The sequence below is a fragment of the Hyaena hyaena genome, unplaced genomic scaffold (assembly GCF_003009895.1).
Source record: "Hyaena hyaena isolate Hyena2069 unplaced genomic scaffold, ASM300989v1 scaffold_115, whole genome shotgun sequence".
NCBI classification, from domain to species: domain Eukaryota; kingdom Metazoa; phylum Chordata; class Mammalia; order Carnivora; family Hyaenidae; genus Hyaena; species Hyaena hyaena.
Window position 1 is genome coordinate 154,436 of NW_024080747.1, and position 15,061 is coordinate 169,496.

The window sequence follows — 15,061 nt, forward strand, 5'->3', positions numbered from 1 at the left end:
GACTACCATATGAATAAAAAAGAAGGCAGATGCGGAATAGGAGGAGAAGAAGAAGAAGAGGAAGAGAAAAAATTCAGAGGAGAAGAAGTAAAGAAGAAGAAAGGGGGTTCCTGGCTGGATCACTTGGTAGAACATCTGGCTCTTGATCTCAAGGTCACAAGTTTAAGCCCTACACTGGGGGTACAGTTTACTTTAAATTAATTAATTAATTAACTAATTAAAAATGGAATGTCTGGATAGCTCAGTTAGTTAAGCATCTACCTCTTGAGTTGGGTATAGGTCATGATTTCATGGTTGTGAGATCGAGTCCCACATCAGGCTCTGCACTGGACATAGAGCCTGAAGATTCTCTCCCTCTCCCTCTGCTCCTCCCCCACTCAGTCTCTCAAAAAATAAAATTCAAAAATAAAGTAAGGGGCACCTGAGTGGCTCAGTCGGTTTAGCGTTCAACTTTGGCTTCCATCATGATCCCATGGTTCATGAGTTTGAGCCCGGCACTGGGCTATGTGTTGACAGCTCAGAGCCTGGTGCCTGCTTCAGATGCTGTGTCTCCCTCTCTCTCTGCCCCTCCCCCTCTCATACTCTGTGTGTGTGTGTGTGTGTGTGTGTGTGTCTCTCTTAGAAATGAATATTTTTTTAATTAAAAAAATAATAAAGTAACAAAAGATACAGAAAAGGAGAAGAGATCATAAAAATATCCTAAAGAAGGAAAGAAGTTATCCATAAAAAAAGAGATTGTCTGCTTTGTTGCTGAGCATCAGAGATAATTTGTTTCAGAATTTATTTAAGCAATATACATACAGAGACACACACACTCATACACCTACCCCCCAACACACAAACATTCTTCCAAGACCTTTGTTAAAACTTCAGTAAAACTACAAAAAATCAAAGACAAAGAAAAAATTCTAAAAGAAGCTAAAGGGGAAAAATACCATATCTATAGAAGAACAAAGAATTACATCAGACTGCAGAAATTGTGCAAGCAAGGAGGGTTAACTAAAATAAAGTGTTGAGAGGAAAAAAACACCAACTTAGAATTCTATACCCTGAAAAACTCCTTCAAAAGTAAAACTGGAGCCTGGGTGTCTCAGTTGGTTAAGCATCTGACTTGACTTCAGCTCAAGTCATGATCCCTGGGTCGTGGGATAGAGCCCCAAGGAGCCTGCTTAAGATTCTCTCTCTCTCCCTCCCTCTGCCCCCCTACCCCACTCACTCTTGCTCTCTCTAAAAAAAAAAGTTCTAATAAAGTAAAAGAAAAATAAAGACTTTCTTAGACAAATAAAACTTGAAGAAATTTGTTGCCAATTGACCTTTCTTATAAGAAATGTTAAAAGAAGCTATTTAGAGGAAAGGAAAAGAACATAGGTTAGAAACTCAGATCTGCATAAAATAAGAAAGAGCATCAAAGGAGGAATAAGTGAAGGTAAAAAAAAAATGCAAGATGCTAGTGTGTGCCAGTATTGATGGTCTTCTACAGTACTCTTCTAGACATAAAGGAAATAAAGTATAAATGAAAATGAAATACATACAGATATGAAAGTAAAATAATTCTTTATAAATAAAGGGTTGGGGTTTTTTCACAGGATGCTTACCTATGCTTTCCATTAAATTGAATATAAAAGTGGGAAACAGTTTTGCAGGGGTGCCAGGTGGCTCAGTCTTAGGTTAAGCATCCAACTCTCGATTTCAGTTCAGGTCATGATCTCAAGGTTCATGGGATTGAATATTCACATCGAGCCCTGCACGGGGCTCCACACTGACAGCAGTCACTGCTGGTGACAGTTTCCACAGTACCAGAGTTAAAAGCAGCCCTGGTGACCTGGCACCTGATATGGGCAAATCCATTGGTGGTCCAGGGGGCTATTACTCCTTGGAGGTCATGTGGACCATGAGGTCCACCACCCAGCTTCTGTGGTTAAATTCATTATCCTAACAGGAAATGAGCTTGACAAAGTGGTCACTGACGGCAATGGCAGTACTAGCATCAAAGGTGGAAGAAAGGATGTCACTGTTAGTGTTGCAGGAGACAACCTGGTCCTCATTGTAGCCCAGGATGCCTTTGAGGGCACCTTCTGATTTCTGCTTCACCACCTTCTTCATCTCATCATATTTGACAGCTTTCTCCAGCAGAGCAGATCCATGACTGAGATGTTGGTGGGGGACACGGAAGGCCGTGCTGGTAAGCTTCCTAGTCAGCTCAGGGATGGCCTTGCCTACAGACTTAGTGGTACCAGTATCAGCAGAGATGATGTTCTGAGCAGCCCTTGGCCATCATGCCACAACTTCCCAGAGGGGTTGTCCATGGTCTTCTGGGTGGCAGTGATGGCATAAACTATTGTCATGATTCCCTCTAAGAGGCCAAAATTGTCATAGATGACCTTGGCCAGAGGAGGCAAGCAGTTGGTGGTGCAGGAGGCACTGTTGACCATCATGAGGGAGTTGTCTTACTTCTCATGGTTCACCCCCTTTACAGACATAAAGGCATCAGTAGAAGAGGCAAAGATGATGACCCTCTTGGCCTCACCCTCCAAGTGAGTCCCAGCCTTCTCCAGAGTAGTGAAGACCCCAGTGGACTCCACAGCATACCCAGCACCAGTATCACCCAATTTGTTGCTGGCGGGATCTCACTCTTGGAAGATGGAGATGGGCTCCATGGATGACAAGTTGCCCATTCTCAACCTTGACCGTGCATGGAATTTGCCATGGGTGGAATCATACCAGATCATGTAGACAATGTAGCTGAGGTTAATGAAGGGGTAACTGCTGGTGGCAGTTTCCACTGTGCCAGAGTTAAAAGCAGCCCTGGTGACCTGGCACCCGATACGACCAAATCCATTTACTGTTACCTTCACCATTGTGTCCTGTGGATGTGGCTGGCACTGCACCAGAAGACACAGCTGTCTGCCAAACGAAGAGGAGCAGAAAGACTGATTTTGTTGACTGTAGTTATACTCACTGGTGTGGCAGTTAATATTTAACAACCCTCTCCTATGGGCCAATATGGGCTGTGCTAGCACCCCCTCCCCACTTTAAGACAAATACAATCAGCTTTCACTGCTATCATTTTGCCTGTTGTTACTGACAAAGTCAAAGTTTTTTCAACGATGTATTCACTAAGTCACTTTCCAGCTTTGAAGAACTCCCTAACCAAGTAAAATTTAATTTGAAATTAGAAATGAGGTCAACAACGTTACTCTACTAAAACAGTGGTTAAGTCCTTGGAACTTTTTTTTTTTAAGTCCCTGGGATTTTAGACACTCAGACTGAAATTCTATTAACTCCTAGAAGACATGATTCTGAGCTTGCCACTTAACCTCTGTAAAGCATTTTTCTGTATCTCTAAATTGAACATAATACCAGGCCTGCCTTACTATTTCATAAAAATTAAACTAAATAATCCATGTAATGTATATCCTATAATCACTGTATGTGCATAGGACACAGACAAAAAAAACCTTTCAAACTCCATTAGCTACTCTTTTTTTTTTTTTTAATATTTTTTTATTTATTTCTAGGATAGAGAGAGACAGTGTGAACAGGGGAGGGTCAGAGAGAGAGGGAGATACAGACTCTGAAACAGGCTCCAGGCTCTGAGCTGGCAGTCGGCACAGAGCCCCACACAGGGCTCGAACCCACAAACCGCGAGATCATGACCTAAGCGAAAGTCGGACGCTTAACCGACTAAGCCACCCAGGCACCCCTCCATTAGCTACTCTTATTCTTTGAAAAGAACCAGAGTATTTACGGTTATAAACTTCCAACTAATGGCCTCTCTTGTGTAAAAATGAATTCGCTCTCTTGAGTTACTTAGAGTGGCACTTTAAATTTATTTTCAAAAATGAACAAGTACATTTAATTTAAAATTAATAAGACCATTATTGTGTATTCATTAAAATTTCATGTGAATATTGGAAGGTGTTTATAAGGTATGCAGTGGAATCATTATATAGAGAGACAGTAATTAAGCCTTAATAAATGGAATTTGAAATAATCATTTATAAAAATGATTATTGAATTTGAGACCTCTTATTTTTAAATCTATCTATACTATCTATTTACTAGAGGCAAAGTAAGAAATTCTATGTTTTGTGAATATGTAAACAAATGGAATTAATTTTAGGAACGAATGACAGAGGTAAGTCAGAGACAATCTCCTGCCTCCTAGAAAACCATGTTGCAGTCAGGACATTCTCCTGGCTTTCTTTTCTGCATCTTCCCCTTTTTTTAATAATCAAGGTAATTACTTAATGATATCAACAGTGCCTCCTCTTTCTTCCCGCAAACACTGACAATAAACGGTAGATCTGTTCATGTGTTGGCATAAACGTCAGCATGTAATTGGCATCCCTAATAATACTTGTGCGATTTAATTTGATCTGAAGATAGTTTCTCTTGTTTTCTTTTTTCTTCTCATTTGTGATTTTGCAAGGGAATGGCAATGTCTGATTTCACTTCTTTAAAACATTTGGTCACTTGAATAGCTAAATCATAAATTTCAAGAAGTCACCATGAATACTTTATTTTCAATCTTTTCCCCAGCTGCTAGCACAGTGGCTGGAATGTAATTAGGGTGGATTTAATAAAGTTTTCTCAAGTGAATGAATGAATGATGAATGAACACATGAATGAACAAATAAATAAAATCGTGCAAAAATGCCTTCAGAAATTATGAGTGTTGGTCAGAGCAGTGCTTTCTTACCTCAGGTGTAAGCTCCTTTATTTTTCCTTAGAGTACTTCTTATAGTGAGAAAATACATGTGATATGATTATTTGATTAATGATTACCTCTCCTACCAGATTATTCTACTTACAGTAATACTCCCAACTTCTAGGACAAGAGTAAGCACATAGTAAGCACTCAGTAAACACTGATCAAGGAATGAATGCCTCCTGCTTAGGTAGTGCCGTTAATTAGTAGACATCAAAGCCCTGCTTTAAAATCCTATGCTCCACTTTATATGACAAGGAAACTCTGCAAAAAAAAAAGCAAGTTTAGGGGCACCTGGATGGGTCAGTTGGTTAAGCATCAGACTCTTGATTTCGGCTTAGGTCATTATCTCACAGTTCATGAGTTCAACTGTTGGACTCCACACAAAGAGTGCAGAACCTGTTTGGGACTCTCTCTCTCTCTCTCTCCTTCTCTGTCTGCCCCTCCCCCAATCTCGCTCCCATGCTCTCTCTTAAAATACGTAAATAAACTTTTTTTAAAAGCAAGTCTATTTAATACTAGTTTTTAATCTTTTAATGCTTATTTATTTTTAAGAGAGAGAGAGAGACAGAGCATGAGCAAGAGAGGGAAGAAAGAGATGGAGACAAAGATTTCGAAGCAGGCTCCAGGCTCTGAGCTGTCAGCACAGAGCTCGACGCAGGGTGATAATATTTATTATACATGGGCATACGCCTCAAGATTTTCAGTTGTCCTTTATACATGAGTAGTCTTTAGAGACAGAGTTTCATCTCATTTTCTCTGAATAAGTATGACATGCAAACCAGCGTTTGTATCCTCATGTTTAAAATATGTAATATATATTCTAGAGGCGTCTTGGTGGCTCAGTTGGTTAAGTGTCTGACTCTTGATTTTGGCTCAGGTCATGATCTCATGATTCGTGAGTTTGAGCCCACACACAGAGCCTAGTTAGGATTCTCTCTCTCTCTCTCTCTCTCTCTCTCTCTCTCCCTCTCTCTGCTCCCCTCCTACTCCTCACTCTCATTCTCTCTCAAAATAAATAAATAAACTTAAAATTTTTAATAAAGTATGTAACATATATTCTAAAATATACAACATATTATCAATTATACTATTTTAATTTTTTAATTTTTATTTTTGAGAGACAGAGAGAGACAGAGGGCAAGCAGGGAAGGGGCAGAGAAAAAGGGAGACAGAGAATCTGAAGCAGGCTCCCGACCCTGAGCTGTCAGCACTGAGCCTGATGCGGGGCTCGAACTCACAAACTGAGAGACCATGACCTGAGCCAAAGTTGTATGCCCAACCGACTGAGTCACCCAGGTGCCCCTAAATTGTATTATTTTAAGTGTTCTATTTCTCACCAGCCAAGTAAGCTCCAGTTATTGGCCCAACTGTTTTATCTTGCTTTTGAAGGAGGGACTGGTAATATTATAAAACAAAACATGTATCTGGTCAGGTCTCAGTGTGCACCACAAAGCCATCTATAATTTGTGGTCCATATGAAACTAAAATACATTCAATATATAGCCGTACATGTGGTCAATGTAACTTTTAGGTCTCTTTTTGTTCCTCAAGGGAAAATGCTGTGGAAAACTCCCTATATGCAAGCCAGCAGGCTTTCTCACATATTTCCCTCTCTCTTTTCAAAGGTGAAATAATTTTAATCTGAACATTGAGGAGTCTCTTATATAAGTGTAAATTAACGCAATAGAAAGCAACAGTAGCATTAATAATAGCTACCAATTATTAAAGGTCTATTACCTTCCTAGCAGTGCACTAAATCCCTATTCCTTATAGCCATTCCTCACAACAACACTGACAGTAAACATAAGCCTCATTTTAATATTTTTCTCAAGATTATATAGTTAACAAGGGGCACAGCTGGTATTTGAACCCAAGTCCAAAGAATACAGCAGAGATTCTCAACCTTGATGCCACTGAAACTTTAGGCCAAATAATTCTGGGTGTGAGTGAGGTGCCTTGTGCTTCTACTCAATAAATGATAGTGAATCCCCGTCCCAGTTGTGACAACCAAAAATATCTCCAGATATTGTCCAATGTCCCTTAGGGGGTAAAATCTCCCCCACTCCCTGCCCTTCAAAGCCCCACCTATCTCAAGCCATCACCCCTATCCCTACCCTCCACCCCCACTGACGACCACTAGAACACGATGCACTTTCTTTACCATCATTAGGGAAAGAAGGGAAAAGCCTGAGAGTCCAGCTTTCAAATTTAACCTATTTGAGTATTTATTAAAATTGTGAAAACCAGTTATACAGTCATATGGCAATTTAACCAAGGAAGCTTCAACCTTGACCAGATATCCTAGGTCAATCGAACCTCGCAAGGGAAGGTAATATTTATTTTCTTAGGCATTGTTTGGGAATCCTTCCATTTTAGAAAACTAAAGGAAGAGAATGGACAAAAGCAGAAGTACATCAAGGTTTTCATTTGCAAGTTACATACATTTAAGGAATTCAAGTAGTTTAATGGAATTCAATCTATGAGTTAAAAATGAGAAACAGGATTCCATTTCTTGTTTATTTTCCAGTGATTTTTCTTCTGAAACACATTTCTTGTTTATTTTCCGTGATTTTTTTTTTTCCAAAATGGGGTTCACCCTGAAATAAGAGTCATGAGTGTGGCTTCTTCAGGTCACATATCTTGTCTCACTTTTATCTAAAATCCAGTGGATCAAAATTCCAAATGGTTTTTCTAACCAAAGAAATCCATTAAAATGACACCTTGGAGTTCTGAACAGCAGTTGCTGAAGAGTAATTGCAAAAATGAATTGTTGACTCACGTTTAAAAACAACAACAACAAATACAAACTTTGTTTCTCACACACAGAATTCCACTGCTGTGTTTTGTTTTAGCTTCTGTTTTTGGCACTCTTGGTTTCAGGTTTCACTCTAGATTTAAAGATGGATAGTACTGCACATTTACTTTAAGCCACAATTCTGTCACTCTGTATCAGAGATGAAGTAAATTTACCTGCTAACAGTAGTCACCAGGTTTTTGTTCCTAGAGAAGACCGTTTACTTATATTCTCCTGCTCAATAAAACAAGTGGGATGTAAACATCTTATATCTCCACAACACCAAGATTGACAGAACATTCCTCTAGCGTCAATGAACCTTAAAAATTAAATACTGGGGCACTTCTCAAGGCTCAGTCAATTAAGCGTTCAACTCCTGGTTTTGGCTCAGGTCATGATCTCACAGTTCGTGAGTTCAAGCCCTGCTTCGGGCTCAGCACTGACAACGCAAAGCCTGCTTCAGATTCTCTCTCTGTCTCTCTTTCTCTCTGCCCCTCCCCTGCTCACATCTGGGCTTGCAGGCTCACTCTCTCTTTCTCTCTCTCTCTCTCAAAATAAATAAGTAAACTTAAAAAAATACTTAGGAAATTAAATATCAATAACAGACTTGATGAAGTAACTGGTAACAGTGAGCCCTTCTGAGAAAACAACTATAAAACTGGACTATATATATATATATATGGCAAGTAATTTTGGGAACTGGACAAGAGGCAGCCAGCTAAGAAAAGGGAAACAGGTGAAACCGTCTCCGCATTTATCACAATTTTCTGCCTACGATGCACTCGCTGGACAGTGCACAGAGGAGGAGACCCCAAGCACAGGCTGGGGGGGCAAGACCATCTGAGTTGAGGAGAAAAAGTGGCTGCTTGGATTGGCAGAAACATCTGACTTTATAAGAAAGAGTTGCGAAAAAAGAGAAAGTAGCACAAATCCAAGAGCCCAGATGTCAGTGTGAGAGCTTGCCTCAGGCTCTTGGCTGAGAACAGGGCTGTGTGTTTAAAGAGTAAGATTCCACAGGGGGAGCAGTGCAGAAAGAGACAAGAATCCTGGCCAAGCCATGGGCAGGAATGTCACCAAGCGCATGTGCCATCTTGCTGAGATCCTAAATGGTCACACCTTACAACTCAGGACTACGGTCTAGATTGAAAGCCATGACTTAGGACCAAGGACAAAATTAAAATAAGCCTCCAACCAAGCCCAGTAGTTACGAGAGGATCCACTAATAACTTCCTGCCAAAAGAAGAAAGAAAGAGAAAATGTATAAAGGAAGACAATATATTCTGGTACGGGGGGGTAAGGAATTCTAAACATGTATAAACCTATCAACAGAGCTCAAAAATACGAAAAGAAAAAATGGACAGAATCAAATCCCAAACATTGGTGGCCATGTTTTAAATAATTAACATATCATAAAATGCAGAGTTGAGGTGTTTATTTGAATTTTTTAATTTTTTTTCTTAAATAGTTTATTGTCAAGTTGGTTTCCATATAACACCCAGTGTTCATCCCAACAAGTGCCCTCCTCCATGCCCATCACCCCCCTTCCCCTCTCCCCCACCCCCATCAGCCTTCAGTTTGTTTTCAGCATTTAACTTTGATGACCATGTATAACTAATCTCATAAATGCCACAAATATACACACCAAAAACAAAAAGAAAAAAAAAGACTATGGAACATTTTTCTCACCTCAAAAATTTCCTAATACCTTTTTGCAATCAAATAACTACCTCATTCCCAAAAAACCACTCTGATTTCTTTACCATAGATTAGTTTTGTCTCTGCAGTGCATGTAAATAGAATCATATAGCATGCATTCTCTTTGTGTCCAGTTTTGTTTGCATATATAATGATTAAACATTAAGTTTCAAACATCTTGTTGCACACATTCATAGCTTTATTGCTATATACTTTTCCACTTAGGAACATATCATGGTTTATTTATCCAAGTTCTTTTTGAAGGACATTTGGGTTGTACTCACATTTTGTTACCAGTTTTTGCCTATTATGAATAAGGTCACTATAAACATTCTTTTAGAAGTCTTTCTGTGAATATGTTTTTATTTCTCTTGAAAAATACCTAAGAATGAGATTGTTAGGTCATAAGAGATTTACGTTTAACTTTATAAGAAAATGCCAAATATTGTCCCAAAGTCGTAGCATTGCTAATTTAATCTTCCATAAAAGAAGGTCAAAGAATTTCATGAGCTCCACGTGTTTACCAATATTGGGCATTTTTAAATATACACACAGTTACAGACACAGAGAAAGATATATAGATGTAGATATGTTTTTGTTAGATATACAGATATCATTTTTTTTGCTATTCTAATAAACATGAAATGGCATCTCACTGTGGTTTGAATTTTTTATTTCCTTGATGAGAAATGATGATAAACATCTTATAATGTGTTTAATGAATGTTCATATATCATCTTTTGTGAAGTGTCTATTGAAACAATTTGCACATTTTAAAAATCTGGGACATTCATGCTCCTATTATTGAATTTACAGTGCTCCTGGTGTTTTTTTAGGCAACTGGAATGATGTGTTACGACTATTTTTCCCAGTTTCTGGCTTTTATATTAATTTTATATTTTATGTTTGTTTATTTCATGATGTCTTCTGATGAAACCCACTTTATCAATAATTTCATTGAAAGTTTGTGCTTTTTATGCATTAACCAAGAAATCTTTAACTCCACCAACATCCCGGAGATATTCTCTCTTATTTTATTTTCTTTTTCTGCCATAAGCTTTATGGCTCTGTTTTAACTTTTCAGTAACTTAACTGTCACAAATTATTTTATTTGTTTTTTCATTGAAGTATAGTTAACATATAGTGTTACATTAGTTTCAGGTATACAATATAGTGATTCAACAATTCTAATACATTGCCCAGTGTTATCAAGATAAGTGTGCTATTAATTCCCTTTACCTATTTTACTCTTCCCCCACCCACCTTGCCTCTGGCAACCACCAGTTCCTTCTCTGTATTTAAAAATCTGTTTCTTTGTCTTTTTTCTTTGTTCATTTGATTTGTTTCTTAAATTCCACATATAATTAAAATTATATGGCATCTGTCTTTCTCTGACTGATTTATTTCACTTAGCATGATACCTGCTAGCTCCATCCATGTCATTGCAAATGGCAAGATTTCATTCTTTTTTATGGTTGAGTAGTATTCCATTATACACATGTACCTTATCTTCTTTATCCATTCATCTATAAATGGACACATGGGTTGCTTCCATGGGTTGGCTACTGTAAACATGCTATAATAAAGGGGTGCACATATCTTTTTGAATTAGTTGAAAATACTAATACTGTCTTTGGGTAAATACCCAATAGTAGAATTATTGGATCATATGGTAATTCTACCTTTAATTTTTTGAGGAACCTCCACACTTGCTTTCCACATTGGCTGCACCAATTTGCATTCCCAACAGTGCATGGTTCCTTTCTCTCTGCATCCTTGCCAACACTTGTCATTTTTTTGTCCTTTTGATTCAAACCATTCTGACAAGAGTAAAGTGATACCTCATTGCGGTTTTGATTTGCATTTCTCTAAAGGTTAGTGATGTTGAGTATCTTTCCATGTATCTGTTGGCCATCTGTATATCTTTTAGGAAAAATATCTATTCAGATCCTCTGCTCAGTTTTTAATCAGGCTGTTGGTTTTTTGGTGTTGAGTTCTATAAGTTCTTTATATATTTTGAATATTAACCCCTTATCAGGTATGTCATCTGCAAATATCTTCCATTCAGTAGGTTGCCTTGTCATTTAGTTGATGGTTTCCTTTGCTGTGCAAAAGCTTTCTCTTTTTGTGTAGTCCCAACAGTTTATTTTTGCTTTTGTTTCCCCTGCCTGAGGAGACATATCTAGAAAAATATTGCTAAGGCTGATGTCAAAGAAGTTACTGCCTATGTTTTCTTCTAGGAGTTTTATGATTTCAGGTCTCACATTTAGGTCTTTGATTTATTTTGAGTTTATTTTTGTGTATGGTATAGAAAGTGGTCTAGTTTTATTCTTTTTGCATGTAGATATCCAGCATCATAAGTTACTTTTGTGTAAAAATTTAAGATACAGGTCAAAGTTTCTTTTTCTCACTGACATCCAGGTATTCCAGTTGTGTTTATTAAAAAAAGACTTTGCTTTAGGGGCACCTGGATGGCTCAAGTTGACTAAGCGTCTGACTCTTGATCCCAGATCAGGTCTTGATCTCAAAGTTGTGACTTCAAGCCCCATGTTGGGTTCCACACCCAGCATGGAGCCTACTTAAAAAAACAAAAACAAAAAAAAAAAGACTTTGATTTTTCATTGATTTAACTTAACACTTTGATCAAAGACCAATTTGCTATGCAACCATTTGCACACACAGTCATACTGTTCTATTTCTTGATTTGCTTTTCTGTTTCATTTCCTTATTATTCTATCCTTATTTATATAGAAATTTGTATTGTATATCTTTATTATATACATATATGGAAGTATGTGGATACATCACATGCATATATTTTCTGGACTCTCTATTCTCTGCTGTTAATCTATTCATCTGAACATACTTATGATGTTTTTACTTCCTATGGTCAATCTTGAGACCAAGTACTGTTAAGTCCTCCAACTTTGTTCTTTTTTGGGATTGCTTGGGCTGATCTATGTTGTTTGCATTTCCATATGTATTTTGGAAACACCTTATTTATTTCTTCAAAATAGCCTGCTGGGATTTTGATAGAAATTGAATCTACAGTTCAGTTTAGATACGACAGAGAACTTAACAATATGACTCTTCCAATTCACGAACAGGATATTATATATTTATTTAGGGCTTTCCTAATTTCTCTCAGCTGTTTTCTAGTTTTCCATGGAGAGATCTTATGTAACTTTCATTAGATCTACTCCTTAGGATTTGATGTTTTTAAATACAATTATGAGGGTATTGATTTTTAACTTAATTTACAAGGAGTTGTTGAAATTATACAGGAATGTAATTGATTTATATGTTAATATTATATCCTTGGTCTTCAAAATACCCTTTTTAGTTTAATCATTTTTCTTATGAATAGCACAGAGTTTTCTAGACCACACTCATATCATCCTTAAATAATGACAGTTTTACTTTTTGTTTTGCAATATGTACTATTTTTAATCTTGTTTTTCTACCCTATTGAATTGGTATGGACTTCTAGCAAAGGTTGAATAGAAACAGTGAGCACACATATTTTTGCCTTTTTCCAAATCTTAAGGGAGAAGGATTAATGTTTTAACATTAAGTATGATATTAGCTATATATTTCTCATAGATGTCTTTTATCATATTAATGCACTTCCCTTCTATTATTTGGTAAGAGGTGATGTCATGAAACAGTATCATACTGTGTTATATGCTTTTTTTTTACATATAATGGAAGATTACATACATTTTTTCATTTTATTTTGCTAATAAGATGAATTATAATGATTGATATTCAAATGGCAAATCAAGTTCATTCATTCATGGAATGAACTCATTGGTTGCATATTATCCTTTTTATATGTGATTATATTTGATTTGCTACATTTTTAAATAGAATCCTGTGTCTATATTCACAAAAATTTTGTATGAAATTTTATTTCACTATTTTTTTCTTTGAGAAGTTTTAGTAGTTAGGTGCCGTTGGTATTAAAAGTACAAAACAACAAAGAATTATGAAGCCTTCCTCTATTACTAAGAGGAAGCGATGTATATATTTAAATATATCTTTTCAAAATATTTGGTAGAGGGTATCTGGGTGGTTCACTCGGTTAAGCATCCCACTCTAGCTCAGGTCATAATCTCACAGTTTTTCAGTCTGCACTGAAAGCATGGAGCCTGCTTTGGATTCTCTATCTCCCTCCCTCTCTCTGCATGTGCCCTATCTCAAAATAAATAAATAAACATTTTATTTTTTATTTTTTTTAATGTTTATTCATTTTTGAGAGACAGAGTACAAGCAGAGGTGGAGCAAAGAGAGAGGGAGACACAGAATCGGAAGCAGGCTCCAGGCTGTCAGCACAGAGCCTGATCCCACAAACTGTGAGATCATGACCTGAGCCGAAGTCGGCCGTTCAACTGACTGAGCCACCCAGGTGCCCCCAATAAACATTTTAAAAATGTTTGGTAGAATTCTCAGGGAAAGACTTCAAAAATGGAGAGTTAGTTGTAGGGAGAGAGGAGGGGATTTGTCATCAAGAATTCAACTCCTTGAGTAAATACGGTACTAATCATACTTTCTATTTCTTTCTATGTTAATTTTGGTAATATATGTCTTTCCAGGAACTTGTCCATTCATCCAAATTGTATAATTTATTGGTATAGAGTTGTCCATAATATCCCATTGTTTTCATTCCAATGTCTATTGTATACATACCTACTAATGCTTTCTTTCTGATACCTGATCTTGGTATTTTTCCCCCTTGATTAGTCTTGCTAGGGATTTAAAATTCTAATAATCTTTTTAAAAGACCAAGTTTTAACTTTGTTAGAAAAACAAGAGTAAAATAACTTAAAATAAGTAAAATGAAACAGAAAAATAACAAACGAAAATCAATGACAACAAAAGAGACCAAAGAGAAACCCTGAATAAAGCCAAATATTAATACTTTGAAAATTTTTTTAGAAATTGAAAGATACCTAGTAAGACTGATCTACAAATAAAGACAAAAATTCAAATTACCAGTATCAGGACTATCATTACATATACTACCAATGTTACAAAGGACCTTTGTAGGAATAAAATTGACAGCTAAGAAAAGGGACAACTGCTCAAAATACAAAAATTACCAAAGTGACACAAGAATAAGGGACATTTTAAAATGGCAATATATCTGCTAAAAGTTGAGTATTCAGTTAAAATCTTTCCAGTTCCAAATGGTGTCATTTGTGAATTCAACCAAACATTTAAGGAGAAAAAAGTTAATTCAAGTGATTTCTCTAATGAATTCTGTCAAATATTTGGGGGAAAAATCCATTCTTACACATACTTGAAAAAATTACAGGAGGACATAATATTTCTTAACATTTCTGGGAGGTTTACATAACCCTGACACCAAACCTAATGAAGATATTACAAGAAAAATAACTACAGACCAATATCTCTCATGAACACAAAAATCCTCAACAAAATATTAGCAAATACTATCTGGAAACATATACAAAGAATAACATAACATGACAAAGTGAGATTTACCGCAGGGATACAAAATTAATTTACCATTTGTATAAACTGATGTCATTCACCATATTAACTGAATACAAGGAAAATCACATGAGTACCTCAATATACGCAGAAAAGTTCTTAGCACAATTTGGCACCCAATCATGATAAAACCTTTTATCAAACTAGAAATATAAGGAACTGGCATGAATTAATAGAGGGCACCTATTTCCTAAAAACAGCTACAGCTACCATTATCCGTAATGGTGAAAGTGAATTCTTTCTCCCTTAATATCGTGAATACTGCTAGGATTTGACTTTTAACAAATCTATGTGGCACTGTACTAGAGGTCCTAGCCAAAAATTAAATCAAGAAACCTAAA

At 36.7% G+C, this 15,061-nt stretch overlaps 1 pseudogene; it reads right to left on the bottom strand.

Annotated features, from left to right (window-relative positions):
* Positions 1 to 1,866: 1,866 nt before the first annotated feature.
* On the bottom strand, positions 1,867 to 2,918 carry LOC120234742 (annotated as a pseudogene).
* Positions 2,919 to 15,061: the final 12,143 nt, after the last annotated feature.